General features: G+C 40.2%; 1 protein-coding gene across 3 annotated transcripts in view; it reads right to left on the bottom strand.

Moving 5' to 3' along the window:
* LOC142097862 (ferroportin-like) overlaps positions 1 to 19,627 on the bottom strand; it is a 118,948-nt gene that overhangs the window by 85,125 nt on the left and 14,196 nt on the right. The gene's annotated exons all lie outside the window — the stretch shown is intronic.

Raw genomic sequence — 19,627 nt, 5'->3', positions numbered from 1 at the left:
GACTCTATGGGAAAATGGCTGTATTCATTCCACTAATCCTCTTAGCTATCTGCTAACTATGACCCCTCCCCATACTTGACTAGGAGGTCTTAAACCAACCGTGCAATCCAGTGTCGGCCATCATTTGTTCATTATGAACTCGGTATCACATTGACTCCATACCTTTTCAACGGACTTTCTAACTTATGGCAGAGAAATATAGAAGTTAACTCTTGATGACTCATCTGAGATACATAAAATGATATTTTGGAGCAAAGTATGTACATACTTCATTTTTGGATAATGATTCTCAGCCAAACAAATTATCATGAGTCACTGCAGCCTGAAACAAAGAGTGTTTCAATGATCCATTGTTAATTAGTCTTTCAAGAGTAATCTTTCTACTTCTCTACCTCACCCCTTTAAACACTAAGGGCTAGATTTACTAAGCTGTGGGTTTGGAAAAAGTGGGGATGTTGGCTATAGCAACCAATCAGATCTCAGCTTTCATTTATTTAGTACTATCTACAAAATGACAGCTAGAATCTGATTGGTTGCTATAGGCAACATCCCCACTTTTTCAAACCCGCAGCTTAGTAAATCTAGCCCTAAGTCTATATATCTTCTGTGTACCCTTTATCTGTAAGAGGAAAACAAGATAGTTATCTTAAAACAGCAAACAAAATACACATTTCCATTCTTTTACCATAGGCCAGCGATTTAGGAAAGCAAACATGTGACAACATAAAACAAACAAGCGACATCAACAAATATTACCTTTTAAATCAGGTTTTTTTTCTAAACTTTGCACATTAATACTTACCATCGAGTATTATTTGCCTTGCCTGGTCTTAATTTCCTAGCTTTGGCTCTAATATTTTCTTTACAATCTTTCCTCAAATGTCCCTTCTTAAGACAGTTAAAACACTTTAAAGATTTCTGTTTCTTTCGTCCCTTATAGTAGTTTTTATAATTCTGAGGTTGTGAATGTAATTTTTCTAACGCCTGGATACCCAATATCATTAACCTATCACTCTGTGCTTTTTCCTTTTTACATCTATTTTTATCATGTTCTATGGCATGTTCTTGTTAAAGTATATTCCTTTTCTCCTCTTTGGGTTACAATCTCCTTAATATACTGGCAAATATATGTATGACCATTTAATACCGTTAACAACTCCTCGCAAAAGGTATTTCTGAATTAACCCATGAAATATCATTTTTATATTTCTTTATATCAACAAGTTTCAAGAATAATCACGACAAGATATAGGATTTGTTTAAAGTGTGTTGTATTATATTATAGAACAATAAACAGCGTAACAATATTGTACACACAATATAGCTTTAGTGCAATATATATCATACTTATTGCCTGTAATATAGATATATATGTAATTGTGTGTATTTTGACTAACTATTGTCTAAAGGTGTGTGTGTGTGTGCATTGTGTAGTGAAGGGGGAGGGGAGAATCCATACAGACCACAAACATACCTCACTTAAAGTCTAGCGGCCATTTTCAAGCACATGGTTTCAACCAGTTCAAACTACTACACTTTCTATGCATAAACCAACATAACCTGCACTTTCTATGCATATCTAACAATCTGATCACTTAACCACAATCTGATCACTTCCTAATCCATCACTTTCTATGCAATGTAGTCACCATCCAAAATGGCTGACTTGCCATGCTTGTAGGCCCACAAGGCCTACTAAACAATTACAGTTACTAAACAATGTGAACTCAGTACAGACACATTACTCATTACAAGCAGTATTTAGCCAATCCACCACAAATAGCTCTATAATCAGCAGTAAACGCACAATGTCCACTGGCCAATTTTAACACCTGATATTTCACACATAGCACAAACGTCTCCATTCCCAAAGCCTAACAAATCGATCCAAATTCAAACACAAATGCTATCATTTATCCCAACCAGGATCCAGACTATGTATAGTACAGCACTCCACAAGTCACAGCACAGCATTAACTATGTATAAACACAAATGCTTTCATTTATCCCAACCAGGCATGCATTTATGTAACTCTGTCCATATAACTCTGTCCATATCAATCCAATCAATCCAAACTTTCATTCTCACTTAAACTTTCATATCACTTACAACAAATAATCATTCATTCTTATGTCCTCCATTCAACAAAACATTATAACATGCTCACACTCACCTTTCATGTCATGCACACTCCATACTAGTCAGGGCCTAAGTAGGCCTGTTCACCTAGAAGCTACATTACCTATCAGTCCGAAATCCAGCATGGAGTGCAAGTGTCCAGGCTAATTTCTTTGTCTACTAAACACCTCTTGTGGGCGGAGTCTGGAAGCTGGCTATAGGCTTTCATTTGCTAATTACAGACAAAATGCTGAAAACCTGTTTAAGTATTTAGTTACCACCCACAATCACAGGTGGGGGGCAGAATGGCTGATTTTGTGCAAAGCAAGTGTGCTAATTCAACTGTGACTGAATCTCTGTTATATATTATAAAATTAAGCATAAATAATATATTATTTATGCACTCTTTATCATTCCCCCTGATGTCAGTTTTCTGTCATTACAGTTAGACTGACAGATATCTGTTGTCATCTCTTGTCATCTCTTATCAGTGTCCCTAGTGTTCCTAGTGATTGTATGTAACATGTATGAGTGTGTGTGAACAGGTGGTCACTAAGGATACATATATATATATATATTTTTCAGTTTGGAATTAATTATGGTAAGGCAATTTTTAGCACAAATATCAAGAAAGAATGGGGGAAGACGCTAATGGATCTCCTACGTTGCCATGTCTGATGAAAAAACCTTGTCTTAGGAGAAAAAATCAACACATGTCAAGGTACTCCCCAATAAATTATCCCTCAACAATTAAATCTAAGATCCGAAGGTTGTTCCATCTTTGGTGTCTCTTTATGATGTCATCATCTTCGCCAAGTACGATGGAGGGAAGTCTTGTGGGGTACAGTCATCTTTGACATCTGGTTTGGATCTCTTCTGTGTCCAAGTCCTGCCATTCTGTGTCCTTAACGACCATCTCAGGATCTCGTGTCATCTGTCAGGGATATCATCTGCTACAGCTGTCCACTTCTTGGTTCCTAATATGGGAAGAAAAACAAAAATACTCTTCTGGGAATTCTCCCTTCCGAGCATGGTTAGAATCCTATCCCGTCCCCTCTGATGACTTACGAATTTCATTCCAGGTGTTACCATCATTATGGAATTGAAAAAAACCAAACATTTTTCTGTCCTTTGCGAGTATTATGGACCAAACTTCACATATTTCTGACCACTAGGTGGCGCCAGGGATCTGTAGACTGACTTATCTTATTACAATACCATAAAAATTCCTTCAAAGTTTCCATGTACCTGGGAAACTCAAATTTTTATACCTTTCTTAGCATTACCATTATCCCCCTTTTTCTCATTTCCAATGATCTATGTATCAGTTGGGAAGGAGAAACAAAGGAATCCTGTTCTTAGTAACCTGTGGAGACAGAAAGAAATGTGAGTATACATAATACATTTATGTCACATAACGTCATCTTACCTAATCATATCTCCAAGGACACACGATGTTTAGAGATTTACCCATTTAGTATATTGGTGATGGCAATTTCCCTCTAAAGAACCTCTTTAAACACTTAAAAGCATTAGACATTTTGTACATAACCATCTTTGCTGGGTAGCGGATCTGTATATCCACTACTGATGTTCTCTCTCTAAGAAAGAAAACTGATTTAGGCACATTATTGCCCCTACTGGCCAGCAAAGATTAATGCAACAAAATCACTAAACCACCATTTTGTTTTATCAGTCCCCCTGATCCTGGTGAATAAAACTACTACTCACTGGGGTTTATTTTATTTAACTCGGTTTTATGGGTATTTATGAACACAAACTTTAGAAATTTGTGTCTGTCATCAACAAGCACTAATATTCATGCCCTGGGTTTCTCCTTGACTCTAGTTTACCATGTCTACATACAATTGTGTTTTTTCCTACCTAGTCCTTATGTAATGATATAACAGTTCTGATGGCATTTATCAGATGCTGTGTAACCTTACATAAGTGGAAATTTCATGTCACATTTTTGAGTGGCATATACCACTGTGCATTAGGATCCACCTTTTTATCCCTAGGCAATAAAACACATTACCATTATCCAGGGGTTTCATTAATTCTAATGCTACATGTTGCCAAACACCTCCAAAATAATGACATGTAAAATTATCAGATCTATATTTTATCCTGCCCGTTTCCAGAGTACAAACTCTGATGAAGGGGCTACAATACATACCTGTGACCACTAGGTAGTGTGTCTGTTACTAACATTATTTGTTCTTTAATAATATACCATTATAAATTACCTGTATATACCTGGGTTTTTAAAATGAGTAGGATTTTAAATACCACCTCTCTATTATCCCATATGTCCTCATATACAGTTTTAAAACAAATGCATATATATATCTCAGACATTGCAAGGGCTAAATCAATTTTCATTTGTTGACATAACAGCAAGGACGTCTCCTTGTATACATTCAACTATCTCCAATGACAAAACCCAAATTTTACTTATTATTCCCTATTAACCAGGGCAATTAAGTGTTCAATGCTCTGAGTACATATAATACCTTATTTCTCAGAATTTATAATGTCATATTTTTTTACCATCTAAAATCAAGTCTTTTGCAGCCATGTACATACCTACCTGTGGCCTGCTTTACTAAAAAAACTTAATTTAGACATACTACATCTGTGGCATCTTGAATAATATAAATATTCATATTTTACCTGCCGCGACCTGTGATATGGTCCACGTAATTACACCTAGCTTATCAATACATAACCTGATTATAAGCTTACTACTGGTGATCACTATACGTTTTAGCAGGGTTAAACACACAGGTTAAACATACCACACTTTGCGAGTTTCCAAAGTAATTAAAAAAATAAAATCCATATGTTCCATGTTATAGACTTGTGTGTTAATAATTTGTGTGAGTATCCCTCTGTCTACTGAGTGGAAATGCTGTTCTCAATCGTATAACGATTGGTAAATTCGTCTTGCAGATCTGGTTGCACCCAGCCAAAATCGCTAATAAGGGCTTTACTGGGAAACCATTGCGCATGATCCGCTCATAATTTAAGTGTCGCCGTAGCCGTACCCACTAAACAACTGTCATAGGCGTGTTTCTACAGAAGTTACATATCGGAATGCCTCTATGGATTACCTAGTATACTTAATCTACAAGATACAAGCAACTTGAACTATCCATATAACATAAAAATATTGTATCAACCCAAAGTAACTATCGGCGTATAATACAATTTGCGCCTTTTTCGCTATTTTCGTCACGTCGAATAATACGCACCCGTGACATCTCCGATGTACTTTAGAGACATCTCTCTACACCATCTTCCAAACAATCACCTCCTACCACTACAATACAGGACAGGGTGTCCCAGCTTTCACGCTTATGCGTTCCTGCTAAGAATCCGTGAGCGCTACTCCCGCGATTCTTTTGTTTGACAGGGTTCTATATTACCCAGATTTCACACACCCCTTCACAAAAACCGCCAAGTATCCAAAACTACCTCTCCAAACCTATTCTGTAGACAAGGTGTAATTATTATGTGATTTAAATGATCCCTAATTATCACATAACTTGCAAATTTGGTTATGCAAAAAGTCCTAATTAAAATATAAATTTCCACAGGAGAAGTTATAACTAAATTTGATTCTGGGGATTAAAAAGGAAGGATTTTCTCCTGAGTATCTGTCCCCCCAGTCCACAGAATCAGATTTAAACTATAAATATAACTGCTAAGTAAACACAAGTCCTTCCAACTACCCTGTATTATAAGTGAAGACAAAGCAATAGCCATCTTAGTACACCTAAAAATACAGAATTGTTCAACAGATACATACAACTCCCGTTATTAAACGTCTATTTGCCAACACATTATGAAAATTAAAAATCATAATCTAGATTCGCTGTAATTAATTATATATCTTTCAGGACACAGATGAAACAATGTTACTTGTCAAAACCGCTTTCTAGAAAAGGCGTACAGTAATATCACACAAATATTACCACCTTCGTTCCCGCCCCTCTATCAAACAAAAAAAAGTTTACAATATAACAGTAATTTCACCACTATATCGTCACGAAAATTATAAAAAAAAAAAAACAGTTCGGGCTGGCGCTCGCCATTGTTAAAGTATATTCCTTTTCTCCTCTTTGGGTTACAATCTCCTTAATATACTGGCAAATATATGTATGACCATTTAATACCGTTAACAACTCCTCGCAAAAGGTATTTCTGAATTAACCCATGAAATATCATTTTTATATTTCTTTATATCAACAAGTTTCAAGAATAATCACGACAAGATATAGGATTTGTTTAAAGTGTGTTGTATTATATTATAGAACAATAAACAGCGTAACAATATTGTACACACAATATAGCTTTAGTGCAATATATATCATACTTATTGCCTGTAATATAGATATATATGTAATTGTGTGTATTTTGACTAACTATTGTCTAAAGGTGTGTGTGTGTGTGCATTGTGTAGTGAAGGGGGAGGGGAGAATCCATACAGACCACAAACATACCTCACTTAAAGTCTAGCGGCCATTTTCAAGCACATGGTTTCAACCAGTTCAAACTACTACACTTTCTATGCATAAACCAACATAACCTGCACTTTCTATGCATATCTAACAATCTGATCACTTAACCACAATCTGATCACTTCCTAATCCATCACTTTCTATGCAATGTAGTCACCATCCAAAATGGCTGACTTGCCATGCTTGTAGGCCCACAAGGCCTACTAAACAATTACAGTTACTAAACAATGTGAACTCAGTACAGACACATTACTCATTACAAGCAGTATTTAGCCAATCCACCACAAATAGCTCTATAATCAGCAGTAAACGCACAATGTCCACTGGCCAATTTTAACACCTGATATTTCACACATAGCACAAACGTCTCCATTCCCAAAGCCTAACAAATCGATCCAAATTCAAACACAAATGCTATCATTTATCCCAACCAGGATCCAGACTATGTATAGTACAGCACTCCACAAGTCACAGCACAGCATTAACTATGTATAAACACAAATGCTTTCATTTATCCCAACCAGGCATGCATTTATGTAACTCTGTCCATATAACTCTGTCCATATCAATCCAATCAATCCAAACTTTCATTCTCACTTAAACTTTCATATCACTTACAACAAATAATCATTCATTCTTATGTCCTCCATTCAACAAAACATTATAACATGCTCACACTCACCTTTCATGTCATGCACACTCCATACTAGTCAGGGCCTAAGTAGGCCTGTTCACCTAGAAGCTACATTACCTATCAGTCCGAAATCCAGCATGGAGTGCAAGTGTCCAGGCTAATTTCTTTGTCTACTAAACACCTCTTGTGGGCGGAGTCTGGAAGCTGGCTATAGGCTTTCATTTGCTAATTACAGACAAAATGCTGAAAACCTGTTTAAGTATTTAGTTACCACCCACAATCACAGGTGGGGGGCAGAATGGCTGATTTTGTGCAAAGCAAGTGTGCTAATTCAACTGTGACTGAATCTCTGTTATATATTATAAAATTAAGCATAAATAATATATTATTTATGCACTCTTTATCAGTTCTCTAATATCATTTACCGTGAGGCCTCCCCAATTAGGAAAAGAGGTTTGTATCCAGGTCCTTAGATCCTCCCGGAGGCCGTCCATTAGTACTGCAACAGCTACCTCCCTGTAATGTGGATTTACCCTTATATCTGATATTCCTGTGTACTTAATCATGGCCGCTAGAGCCCTTGAAAAATAATCAGTTGTAATCTCATTACCTTTTTGTTTGATGGTGTATATTTGCCCCATTCCATTGTCACTGGAAAATATATGGCCAACTCTGTGATTATACGTCCAATATTATCCTGATTGTCATCCTCAGTTAAGGGTTTATCCTTCTCCAACCTACAATCCTTAATGAACTTTTGTATATCAGTATCGAGAGGAAGACAAGCTTTAAACAACACTCGCCAATCTTTATTAGTAGGCTCATGTGCATTACCAAAAATGTCTAATAAATTTCTGACACTTGGCCAAATCTTTTCTAGGATCAGGGAAATCAGACATAATTGTAAATAGTTCCATCTTAGTCCATGGAAAATACATTGCTACCTGTTTCATGGGAACTACACCATCTCTGTCCGCTTTCCCATTGGGAACTGCTGTTGTGCGGACAGGATATAAGCCTACCAAATCACTATGTTCTGAACTAGTTGCTGGAATCGCTGTTGCAGTACAATAAATGTCTCCCCCTTTGATAACCTTTACATTATTCTCACCAATTTCAGCCGCTGCCCCTGCTGGTGGAACCATTCCCTTTCCTTGTCCGTGTATGTTACTGGCATGGGCAATGGCTGAAATGACTGTGGGCACATCTTCTTCCTCTAAAACATTACTTAAGACATCATACAACTTACTCATTACATTTTTAACATTTTTGGTATTGGCTGTACCTATCACCTCATTCGCATTTGGCTGCGAGGGCATGCATGCGCTCAGTTCTCCACGCTTTGCAACGCTCACTTCCATTGTGGGCGCGATTTGCACCACGCCTACTTCCGCTGAGCACACGCTCCCTTGCCACATGTACCCTTCTTGTTGTCGCTATCTATTTCCAATAGTTCCACACTGTCCTCCCAATACTCAATCAAGGCCCTGCCATGCGGTCCAACCGTACTGCTCAGAGATACTAGTTATCTGTGAACATCGTGATTAGTATTAGGCACACGTGTAAAAACCTATAGTTGCCGGGGGGCGTATCTTGGACGCCATTATGACCAGAAGCTGTATGGTGACTCTCCTCCATGAGAAGCCCGTTTTCCACACTATAGCAGATGCTTTTCTGTACCCAACTGCACTGTATATGTGCAGTAGACCTCGGGGCACCTGTGGAGCAGACTGGGGCTGAGGGAGACCCATCTCCGGCCGTCCATCCGACATAGTCCCTGCCGCTGACTCTGGGGCTGGTCCCCTCATGTCTGACACCTCACTGGCGCTGCCTGCCTCCACCGACAGCCTACCCGTGCCCTAGCACACATCTCCGCCCACAAGAGACCCTCATCTGCAGCAGGCCTGCAATCTCACCTGGTCCGCCGCTGTTGTCACTTGCGGCCTTCGTCCAGCGCCTCAGCCGCGGTCTCCATTGCTATCTGGGGCCGTCCAGCCGAACTTCCGGTTTTCGGCATTGAACTTCCGGTCGCGCGACTCCGCTAAAGCGCTGCCTGAGGGGAGACTCCCTGGGGAACCCTTGCCCAGAGAGGCGAAGAACGGGTGACCCGATAACCAGCCCAGTGAGCTCCACATAGTCCGCATTCCAGATGGAGGTGGAGTCACTGAACAACAGCAGCCAGCGCTATTACCAGTACTGGAGACACTGCAGCACATCAGAAGCTGACAGCCCTGTCACTACATTCCATCAGCAGCTATAGGGATCTGAAGGGGGATTTGCCCTACACCTGATCTTCAGTGGTGCTGGCTGTGTTATTGGAGACCTTGCCCTGAGGACAGATCTCTTCAGGCTCACCCACACCCCCGCACTAAGTGCTCCACCGGAGATCGAGGTGAGAGAAGTAATCATCTGTCACTGTAATTCTCTGCAGTCTGGCAAATTCCTTGCCTATAGTCTCTACGTTTAAATTTGCTCAACTTTCTAGCAGCACTCTGCCATCTAGTGGCAGTTTACAGAATAACATCTGAAATACCTTAATGCTCCTGAATGTTTGAGAGATCGTGGCTAAGAAATGGCTCTTCTCCTACAATAACTAACCTACAGTCCCATCTATGCAGTCACCAATTGCATATAATCTAGCAATCAGATGAGCTTCTAACTTGCTCGCACATAGGGGAAACCATGGCTCTTTAACTCAATAATACATGTCCATGAATAAAAGAGAATTGGATCTTCATAACTGCTAACTGAGCCCTGAAATACAGTAGTTCCCAGAATAAGTCGGTGCCATGTCTCACAGAAATTTAGAAAAAAAACGCTCCTCCAGAAACAGCTTCCTTCTTTACTCAAACTAAGAAGAAGAATGCCTCCCAAACGTCGGCATCTTCTCCGCTCCACCAACCTGATTCAGACCAAGAAGACGCCAACTCATCTACTAATGCGTCCATTTCCATCGAGCTGAGAAACATCATCAAATCTACTATGCAGACAGAGGTTCGAACGGTTATCCTAGGAAGAAATCAAAAAGGGGATGACTGAGCTTCGCCAAGAAATAGCGGCTATTGGCTCAAGAACTGCAGACCTAGAGCAGAAACTTGATGAGGTTTGTCACTTCCAAGAATTTGTGTCCACAGAGCTGTCTGACATTCGCGCAGACATGGAATCTTTTAAGGACCTTTTGGAAGATACTGAAAACAGGAATAGAAGGAATAATCTCCGCATCCGGAACATCCCGGAGACAATAGAGGGAGATCTACTACCCAAATATCTTGAGAAACTATTCCTTCAATACCTACCAGACGCCTCGGCAGACGTACAGACATACCGAGCTCATAGAGCGCTACGACCGAAACCTTCACTTAATCAACCACCCAGAGACGTCATTGTTCGGTTCCATTACTATAAATATAAAGAACAATTTGTCTTGGCCACTTGAACAGCAACCTCACTTCAGTTTGATGGATCTGACCTTCAAGTTTACCAGGATCTTGCTCCCTCTACGTTGCAGAAACGGCGGGATCTTGCCCCAATCACTAAGCTACTAAGAGATCACAAAATTCGATATTGATGGGGGTTTCCGTTCCACCTATTGGTCGGCCACGAAGGGCAACCCCATAAGGTTAAAACGCCAGACCAAGGAATCACCCTACTACGGACTCTAGGAATACCGATACCTCCGTCACTGATATCAAACACAACAGAAGCTGTGAGACCGACAGCTCCCACGACTTCATGGACACAAGCCTGAAAGATTTGGATAAAAGTTCTCAATTTTTGCTGACAGAGGGCTCAAAAAATCTGTTCGTGACGCCTGAAAAAGGTTACCGGCAACTCTAAGTAATGTTTCAAAAGAAGCCTCTACAGAGACGCAAGTGAAGGAACTCTGCCCAGAATGGTTCCTGAGGTCTCGCCAACGAACAAGTATACTTAGATTGCACTCACGTTACAGTAATGTTGTTACTTTTTGTTTGCTTTCTGAGTGATGTCCCTCAGTTGTTGCCCGATGTTAACACTGTTAGTAGCTCTGTCAGTAATGTAATGTCGTACTTTGCATCCCTGGTTGTCCGCTGCATCGCAGCCTGAGAGACATCCTATAACCTATAGTTTCTAAGATTTTCTGGATGGCCCCTTGGGCTGCAGAGTAGTCGATTTTTCAGTTTAGGTACAGGCTAACTACTTGTTCACTATTAGGGCATAGATTATGTTAACCAGTTTTGATATTAATATCATCCTACATAACTTATTTACTGTTACTGTTTCTGTTAGCTAAAGGAACCCATTCGTTTAGCTAAACCGATGTTCTTTAAATGCATTTCATAGTATTTCTCTTCTATTTGTCTCTTTCTCTTAAACGTTTCTATATTGCACACATGTTTGTTTCTCCTCTCCTATTTGCAATGCCTAGGATTCCCCCTTCTCCCCGAGCAAGTGTACCCACGGCTACACAACCACCCCCCACACTCCCAAAGTACACAGGATGTACTGGTCTCGAATTTTGGAAGACATGACTTGCCAGTCAAGCTGTCTTCTTTCCCCTCACTTTACGTTCATCCCCCTACTAACCTATCTTTTCCCCTCCCAATCCTCAACACCCTGGCCTGGCATCGAGCTGCTCCCTTTATACTATCTAAAATCATCTTGGCATAAATTCCACTGGTACCAACCATGACTCTCTCCGTTCTAACCATAAATGTTAATGGTCTTAACACACCACAAAAGTGAACTATTCTGTTCCAATACCTGAAACGTCACTCTCCTCAGATCGTAATGTTGCAGGAAACGCATTTCAAACATATACATCCAAATCTACAATGTAAAAGTTACCCTCAGGTTTATTACTCCACATCCTCCCAAAAAGTCAAAGGCACAGCTATCCTACTTCACCATACTCTTCCTATAACAATCGATACATCCTATACAGACCCCCAAGGGCGATACATTATTTTAACAGGTTATCTCCTCTGCACACCAATTACTCTAGCTACACTATATGCTCTCAACACTTCACAAAACACTTTTTTTTCTCAATATTTTGCCAGACTCTCACGAACTGGGACTGGAAGGACAATAATAGGGGGTGACTTTAATACCATCTTAAACATTCGATTAGACCGATCGCCTCCAACTCTACGAGGCAGTCAAGTAGCACGTGGAAGCCTTAAACTACAATCCTTGCTCACTCTAGCTAACCTTTATGACTCATGGCGAGTGCTATACTCCAATGACAGAACGTATACACATTACTCGGCACCACATGGAACTTACTCTAGATTAGATATGGTATTTGTAGACGCTTCTACGACGCGATCCCTGAAATCGGCTACTACTACACTAGTTCCTTGGTCTGACCATTTAGCTGTGTTAGTGCGACTTGACGTTTTGCCACCCTTTACACCATGTTATCGATGGAGACTAAATGACCATCTTTTTCTGAAAAAAGACAATATTAACACGATAAGGCAGGCTATTCTTGACTTTCAAACAGACAATGCCCAAGAAGATACCACTTCTACTGTAAGATGTGAGGCTCATAAAGCGACAATCAGAGGACGCCTGATCAGCTTAGCCTCCCACGAGAAAAAACTACATCAAAAAGCGATTATTGACCTAGAAGTCCAAATCCGAACCCTAACTAGACAGCATCAAACATACCCCAAACGTAAAACTTATTTAAAACTTCTGGCTCTGCGAGGACAACTAGGTAAACTACTAGCTTCAAAGGCGGCTAAGACTCTTCAATGGCTCCAACATCGGCACTACGAAAAAGGGGATAAAGCTGATACATTGCTCGCTCGTAGGCTACAAAACAAACGGACCCGTAATCGCATAATATCCATTAAGGATCAAGCACAGCAATCACTATATGACCCACAATCTATAGCTGATAGATTCAGTGCCTACTACACTTTGCTGTATAATCTCCCCTGACAACAGACTCCCCAGATATTCTTCATACCCAGATACGAGACTTTCTACAGACCTGCTCCCTCCCCCGCCTCACTGCAGCAGAGCTCCTAATTCTAAATGCTGACATCATGATAAAAGAGATCAAAACGACCATTAAGACCCTAAGAAACTCAGCAGCTCCAGGCCCAGATGGCCTCACGGCAGTTTATTATAAAAAAAAATTGCCTCTGATTTGGCACCTATGCCTCTCTCACTTTTCGAATCAATTTTGAAGGGGGGGTGTTTTGAAAGGGACACCACCAGAGCAGACATTATTGTTATAGCTAAAGAGGGACGAGACCCTAGCCGCTGTGAAAGTTACCGACCAATTTCACTACTAAATGTGGACCTAAAGCTATTTGCCAAACTACTAGCGAACAGACTGGCCAGAGTGATTCCCGCCCTGGTCCACCCGGATCAGGTGGGCTTTATCCCTATTCAACAAGGTGCCGACAATACTCGACGGGCTATTGACCTAATTGAAATAGCAAATCGGGCTCAGGCCCCTGCTCTGGTGGTGTCTCTTGATGCAGAAAAGGCGTTCGACCGGGTCTCATGGCCCTTCATGAGAGCCACTTTGGGCGCAATGGGGTTCAGGGGCCGTTTCCTATGCGGACTAGCGTCCCTCTACCATAACCCCTCAGCTACGGTTGTAGCCAATGGCGCCGCGTCGTCTCCATTTCATATTACTAATGGTACTCGACAGGGCTGCCCACTTTCCCCCTTGCTGTTCGCACTCACGATGGAACCACTAGCGACGCGTATACGCAAGAACCCGACAATCTCTGGAATTCAAATGGGGACAACTGACTATAAGATATCTATGTACGCAGATGATATTCTTCTTACAGTTACCAATCCCCTCGCCTCCATTCCATCTCTTCAAAAAGAACTCGATGAGAATGGCGCAGTATCCAACTTCAAGATCAACATGGACAAATCGGAAATTCTTCCTCTTAATCATCCTCCTCACCTATTAGATGCCCTGAAGAACCAAACAAATTTCCGATGGCAACGAGATAAACTAAAATACCTGGGAATTTACTTAACGACCCATTATAATCAGATATACGCAGCTAACTTTCCCAGGCTTTTAGACTCACTCAAACGCGATCTTGAAAAATGGGACAAGCTATATATCTCTTGGCTCGGCCGCATGGCAGCGGTAAAAATGAACCTATTGCCACAAATTCTTTATTTGTTTCAAACCCTACCCGTTCGTGTACCCTCTCTTGCACTACAGACCCTCCAGAAGCAAATCACTAGTGACCCCGAATAAGAGCCTGCACGCTCTTCCGACGAAATTCAGAAGGAGGAGTGGGCCTCCCAAACATCTCCAAATACTATAATGCTGCACACTTGACCCAGCTAGTTTTATTTCACTCTCCACCTTCCACAAGGCTCTGGGTAGACATCGAGGCTACCTTTTTGCAATTACTCTCGCCCTATACATTACTTTGGATTTCAATCAAACACAGACCGCCACTCCCGTTACTCTTATCCACCACCCGTTTCTCCCTCCAGATGTGGGACTACTGTACTCGCACGTTTCAACTAATAAAAAACTCGGAAGCTATGTTTCCACCATGGAACAACCCAGCTTTTCCGCCAGGACAACAGCCCTCCTCTTTTCATCACTGGACCCGACGAGGTCTAAGATTTATTACTGACATAGCGCCCATGCGGATATTCCCCGAATTTTGCTGACCTTCAAAGACGGTATGACATTCCCCATGACTGTTTCTTTCAATACCTTCAGCTGAGACACTTATTTCAATCGATCCCAACGCTTAAGCTTATATACCAGCTCACACCTTTAGAAACTTTCTGCAGATGCAAATCCCTCCCCACTGGTTTAATCTCTACTTTTTACAGCATCATGGTGGCATTTCATCAACCTGCCAAAGATCGCTATGAGCTGAAGTGGGAAGAAGACCTTGGCGTGGAACTAGAGGTAGAAGAGTGGGCTAAGATCAGGTCACGAGTCGCTAAGAGCTCTATCTGTGTCCGTACTAAAGAGAACTCGTATAAGCTCTTATATAGATGGTATTTAGTCCCAACCCGCTTGAAAGCCATATATCCTGACTCCTCTAGCCAATGCTGGAGACTCTGTGAACAGGAAGGCTCATTCCAACATATTTGGTGGTCCTGTCCGTGACTTGTGGAATTCTGGCGGAAAATTTACAATTTAATTGATAGAGTCACCTCAGTAAAACTCCCCCCCCTGCCCCTCATACTCACTACTGCATAGACCTGTACCGGATGTTAACAAATATACAATGGCGCTTATAGGCCATATACTCAATGCAACTAAATGCGCAATAGCAGCAAATTGGAAACACCCAGAATCCCCATCGCTGCCTGAAATTATCAACAGAATTTGGCAGACCTATAGCTGTGAACACATTACAAGCATTCTCAATGACCGTCCCAATAAATTCAGTGCGATTTGGGATCCGTGGCTCGCCTCCTATGGGGCAGAACAGCCAAGACCGATTTAGAATGGAGACTAATGACCACAGCATCAGTAGACGCTCAACTTACGGTACGTACCTGTAACACATTTAGATGCCAAGTCAGGTGTTCCTTCTCCCTCCCCCTCTTACAATACTAACATTTTTTTCTTGCCCTTTCCTTTCTCCCTTTTCCCTCCCTCCCCCTGTCCCCTGCTCTCTTTCTTTTCTTTCCCTTTCTTTGTTTTTTATTTTTATTGACAAAGTTCACATTGTTTTTCTAATTCGCAATGTACTTGTCGTTTGACCAATGTAACTTAACCTTTACACTGTTTTTGAAGAATTGAAAAATCTCCCTAATATAATATGTTTAAAAAAAAAACCAAAAAAAACTATAGTTGCCTATAGTCACCAGTATACTTTTGCCTTTATGTATAAATAACATTCACATACACAAACATAACCTTTGTTTTCTGTACAGAAAATAAATCTCCCAAACAATGGCACTATCCTTTCAGAGATTTTACCAAGTGATTACACTATACATAGATAACAGACTATGATCATGACTGTTTACACACATGGCAACAATACCGGAAGTACACATACTCAATGCAGGAAATACACATACTCTATGCAATGCTATACCCTTTAAAAACGCAAAACGACAATAAAAAGAAACATTTTCCTTTGTTGTCCCTAGATTCAAATTAGCGTTCCTTCAATCTATGCAACAACGGACATTCGGTTTCGCAACACAAAGTGAACCACAGGTCTTAAACATATTGCGTTCTTTCCTGTATGCGACGCGTCCGTCAATCCACTCTTTGTTAAGGAAGCGAATACCGTAAGCGTTGCATACCTGCCGGTAACGTAACTCACCTTCAAGCCCCCAAATTATTAAAGTAATTCTATCGTTTTCAAATAAGCATTGCATAGGCGATTGTATTGTGTTTCTAACACAAAGTGATTTATTTTAGCAGATCTAAATAGTCAACAATTCAATACATTATTATATTATGATACAGTACAGTACAGCCAATACCAAAAGATACATACATACCGCGCTCTTATCGCATGCGCTCGCTGCGCTAACCACGGGACCCAGTGGACAGTATATCTGTTAGAATACTGTGATCAGTGAAGACTGAGGGCCATGGGGGGTGCAGCTATGATTATATACAGTACAGTGTTACACAGTGAACAATAGAGATGACGTAGCTTGCTTCTATAAGTCCAGACAAGGCTGGTTCCAGGGTAAACAGGTCATAGGCTGATTCAATCTAAGGAATCCAAAGGTGGGGGTTGTCTCTCCAGGGTATGAGCTCCTTTCTTCCCGCCAATGCTCCAGTTACAATTAGCATTTCATAGCCAGCGTCATACAAAGGTTTATTCCCTAACATCAATAACTAGAGTATGCAATATGCGATCTCTTTGGCGATTGAACCGGACAGCTGCTGATGATTAGGGTTTTAATATGATACTAGGCATGATACCTTTCCTATAACGTGAACCTTGAATATCACTGAAGTGTACATATAATCATTATATATATATATATATATATATATATATATATATATAAAAACTAATAATAAACCAAATACTATCTACTCATAAATTATAGTGTAACGGAACCAATATGAGTATGAATTATATAAATAACTAAATGTTGTAATGCGAGTGTGTGCGTAAGTATTTAACCATGCGATCGCACCATGCCACATGTTACGTGGCGTACGGATCGCAATCGCACGGCAAAACAATATTAACCAATATACTTTCGTTCATCCAATTATACGACTTCGACACTTGCCAACCTCTTCACTGTGCCACCTACACCATCGCATTTGCAGTCACTGAAAAATGCTATTTTGCTTCTATACCAAAATCATATTTATGTGAGTATAAGTTGGAAAAGTTTTTCTTGGTCTTAAATTGTGCGGCTGACCTTTCACAGAAGTAGAAAATCTTTTTTGGTGGTTTTTCAAATTATGAGGGAGATTCAATTAGAAAAAAAATATGCGCGATGTGTTTCCAGAATGGCCATGGAGACACCTCATGCGTATTTTTACCATACAAATGTTCCTGAGAACATCACGGCTAACTCTATCTCCCCTTTGTCTTCAACAAGTTTAAGTGGTAAATATATTAGGGAGCTATTTTTGCAAATCGCGATATTCGATGACTTTGACAGCTAAATTTAAAATGGCAATGTGTTTAAAGGCAAGATTTGTTTTTTGTTTTGCTTTTGTAAACAAATTTTTATTGACGGTCAAAAATATAATACAACAGGAGTCAAGTACATTTGTGAAGAAAGTAATGTGCACAATTAAAAGAGCTCCGTGCAACGGAGAGGACAGTACTCAGACTCTATTTGAGCATGAGAAAGGTAAGACTGGGAATTTTCAGAGAGTTAGAAAATATCAGAGTGTAGAAAGGAAGAGAAGGCAAACAGGAGTTCTGTAAAAGGAGAAGAGAAGAGTGAAAAAGTAGAAGGAAGAAGGATTAAAGAACAAGAAGAAGGGTGGCGTGGAAGAAACCACCCAGGAAGCAGGGGGGCAAGATTTGCTTTTAAAGACATTGCCATTTTAAATTTGGCTGTCAAAGTCGCCGAATATCGTCAATTTACAAAATTCGCTCCTTAGTACATTTACCTCTAGGAGCTTTATCTGGAAGCAGCAGACTACCACTGTGTTGTGTTTCACAGAGTCTGAAATAACAACATAGCTAAGATGCTCAGTTTTTGTTTTTCCCTTATAATACACCACCAATAAGATAATTGTTGCTTGAGCACTGGTCCAATGATAGCTGTGGGCCTCATCCTGCATGACAAATGAGTAGTTCTCAGCAAAATAAAAGAGTAACTGCAAATTCTGAGCTCTGACTGGAGGAGCCCATCACATTCTTCTCTAACTCGTGGAGATCAGCAGCAGCCTCATGGGGCTGTGCGTCCTCATCTTTGACTGGCCGGGTGACTGAGGCTTATTCTTGTGAGTACAGTATTGCTCCCAGTCTGCTGTGTCTCTCCCTTCCAGCACCCCTTCTCCAAGTTGCTGTTCCTACCTGCTGCCAACACATATTCTGCTAGTCTGATTTCCCACTGCATTAAACACTCCGCTTTTTCACATAAGACAAAAATAGTTCTGGGTCAAGTTAGGTTGGGTGGGCTTAAATTAGTGACCAAGGGGCTTTACTTCACTTATTAAACAACACCCAAACCTGAACCTGGAAAACTTGTAGTGGTCCAGAGAAATGTAAAATGCGGGCCTATTCAACACAATTAAAGTGTTTTTCTACCTTGAGTATCTTTACACTCAAGTACATACGCCTGCGCAGAAATAGGAGAAGGAGCTGTCTGTAGAATCTCACCCTCAAACACACCTCAAGAGCAATGTGCACTCCTCTAATGGAGTGAACTGGAAAAAATATTGTTTTGTAGATTTTCTCAGATGTGTAGTGCCTCACTAAATAAAATATTCAGGAATCACACAAAAATGAAAGCTCTTGTAGCAGATGATCCCATCATGATCCCAAAAGAAATCATTGGGGATTTATTAACAGCAGTATGAACAATTTTTGAGATGTTTTTTTAAAAAATGGCTTTTTGAGAAAATCGAAGTTTTGATTCTGAAAATTTTACATTTTTATTTTTTATTAAAATATACTACTATGTTATATAGCAAATTAATGTCCATAGAAAGAGGTTTAAAATGAGATCTTGCCCAACTCTCTAGCTCAAATAAGTGAACTACAAATGCTATTTTAAAAAATGTTATAAGCAGATTTTTTGTTAAAAATTGCAGCTTTAAAAGGTGTATAAGTTCAAAACCAGTGCACATATCAGCCTAGATTTGGGGGGTTTTCTTTCTTTACACTTATGGCAGCATTTATTATATCAAACTTAATTGAAATTAGAGAATGTAATGTAGATTTTTTTCTAAAATTG

Source organism: Mixophyes fleayi, chromosome 7 (assembly GCF_038048845.1).
Source record: "Mixophyes fleayi isolate aMixFle1 chromosome 7, aMixFle1.hap1, whole genome shotgun sequence".
Lineage (NCBI taxonomy): Eukaryota > Metazoa > Chordata > Amphibia > Anura > Limnodynastidae > Mixophyes > Mixophyes fleayi.
This window is presented reverse-complemented; position numbering and strand designations above follow the sequence as displayed.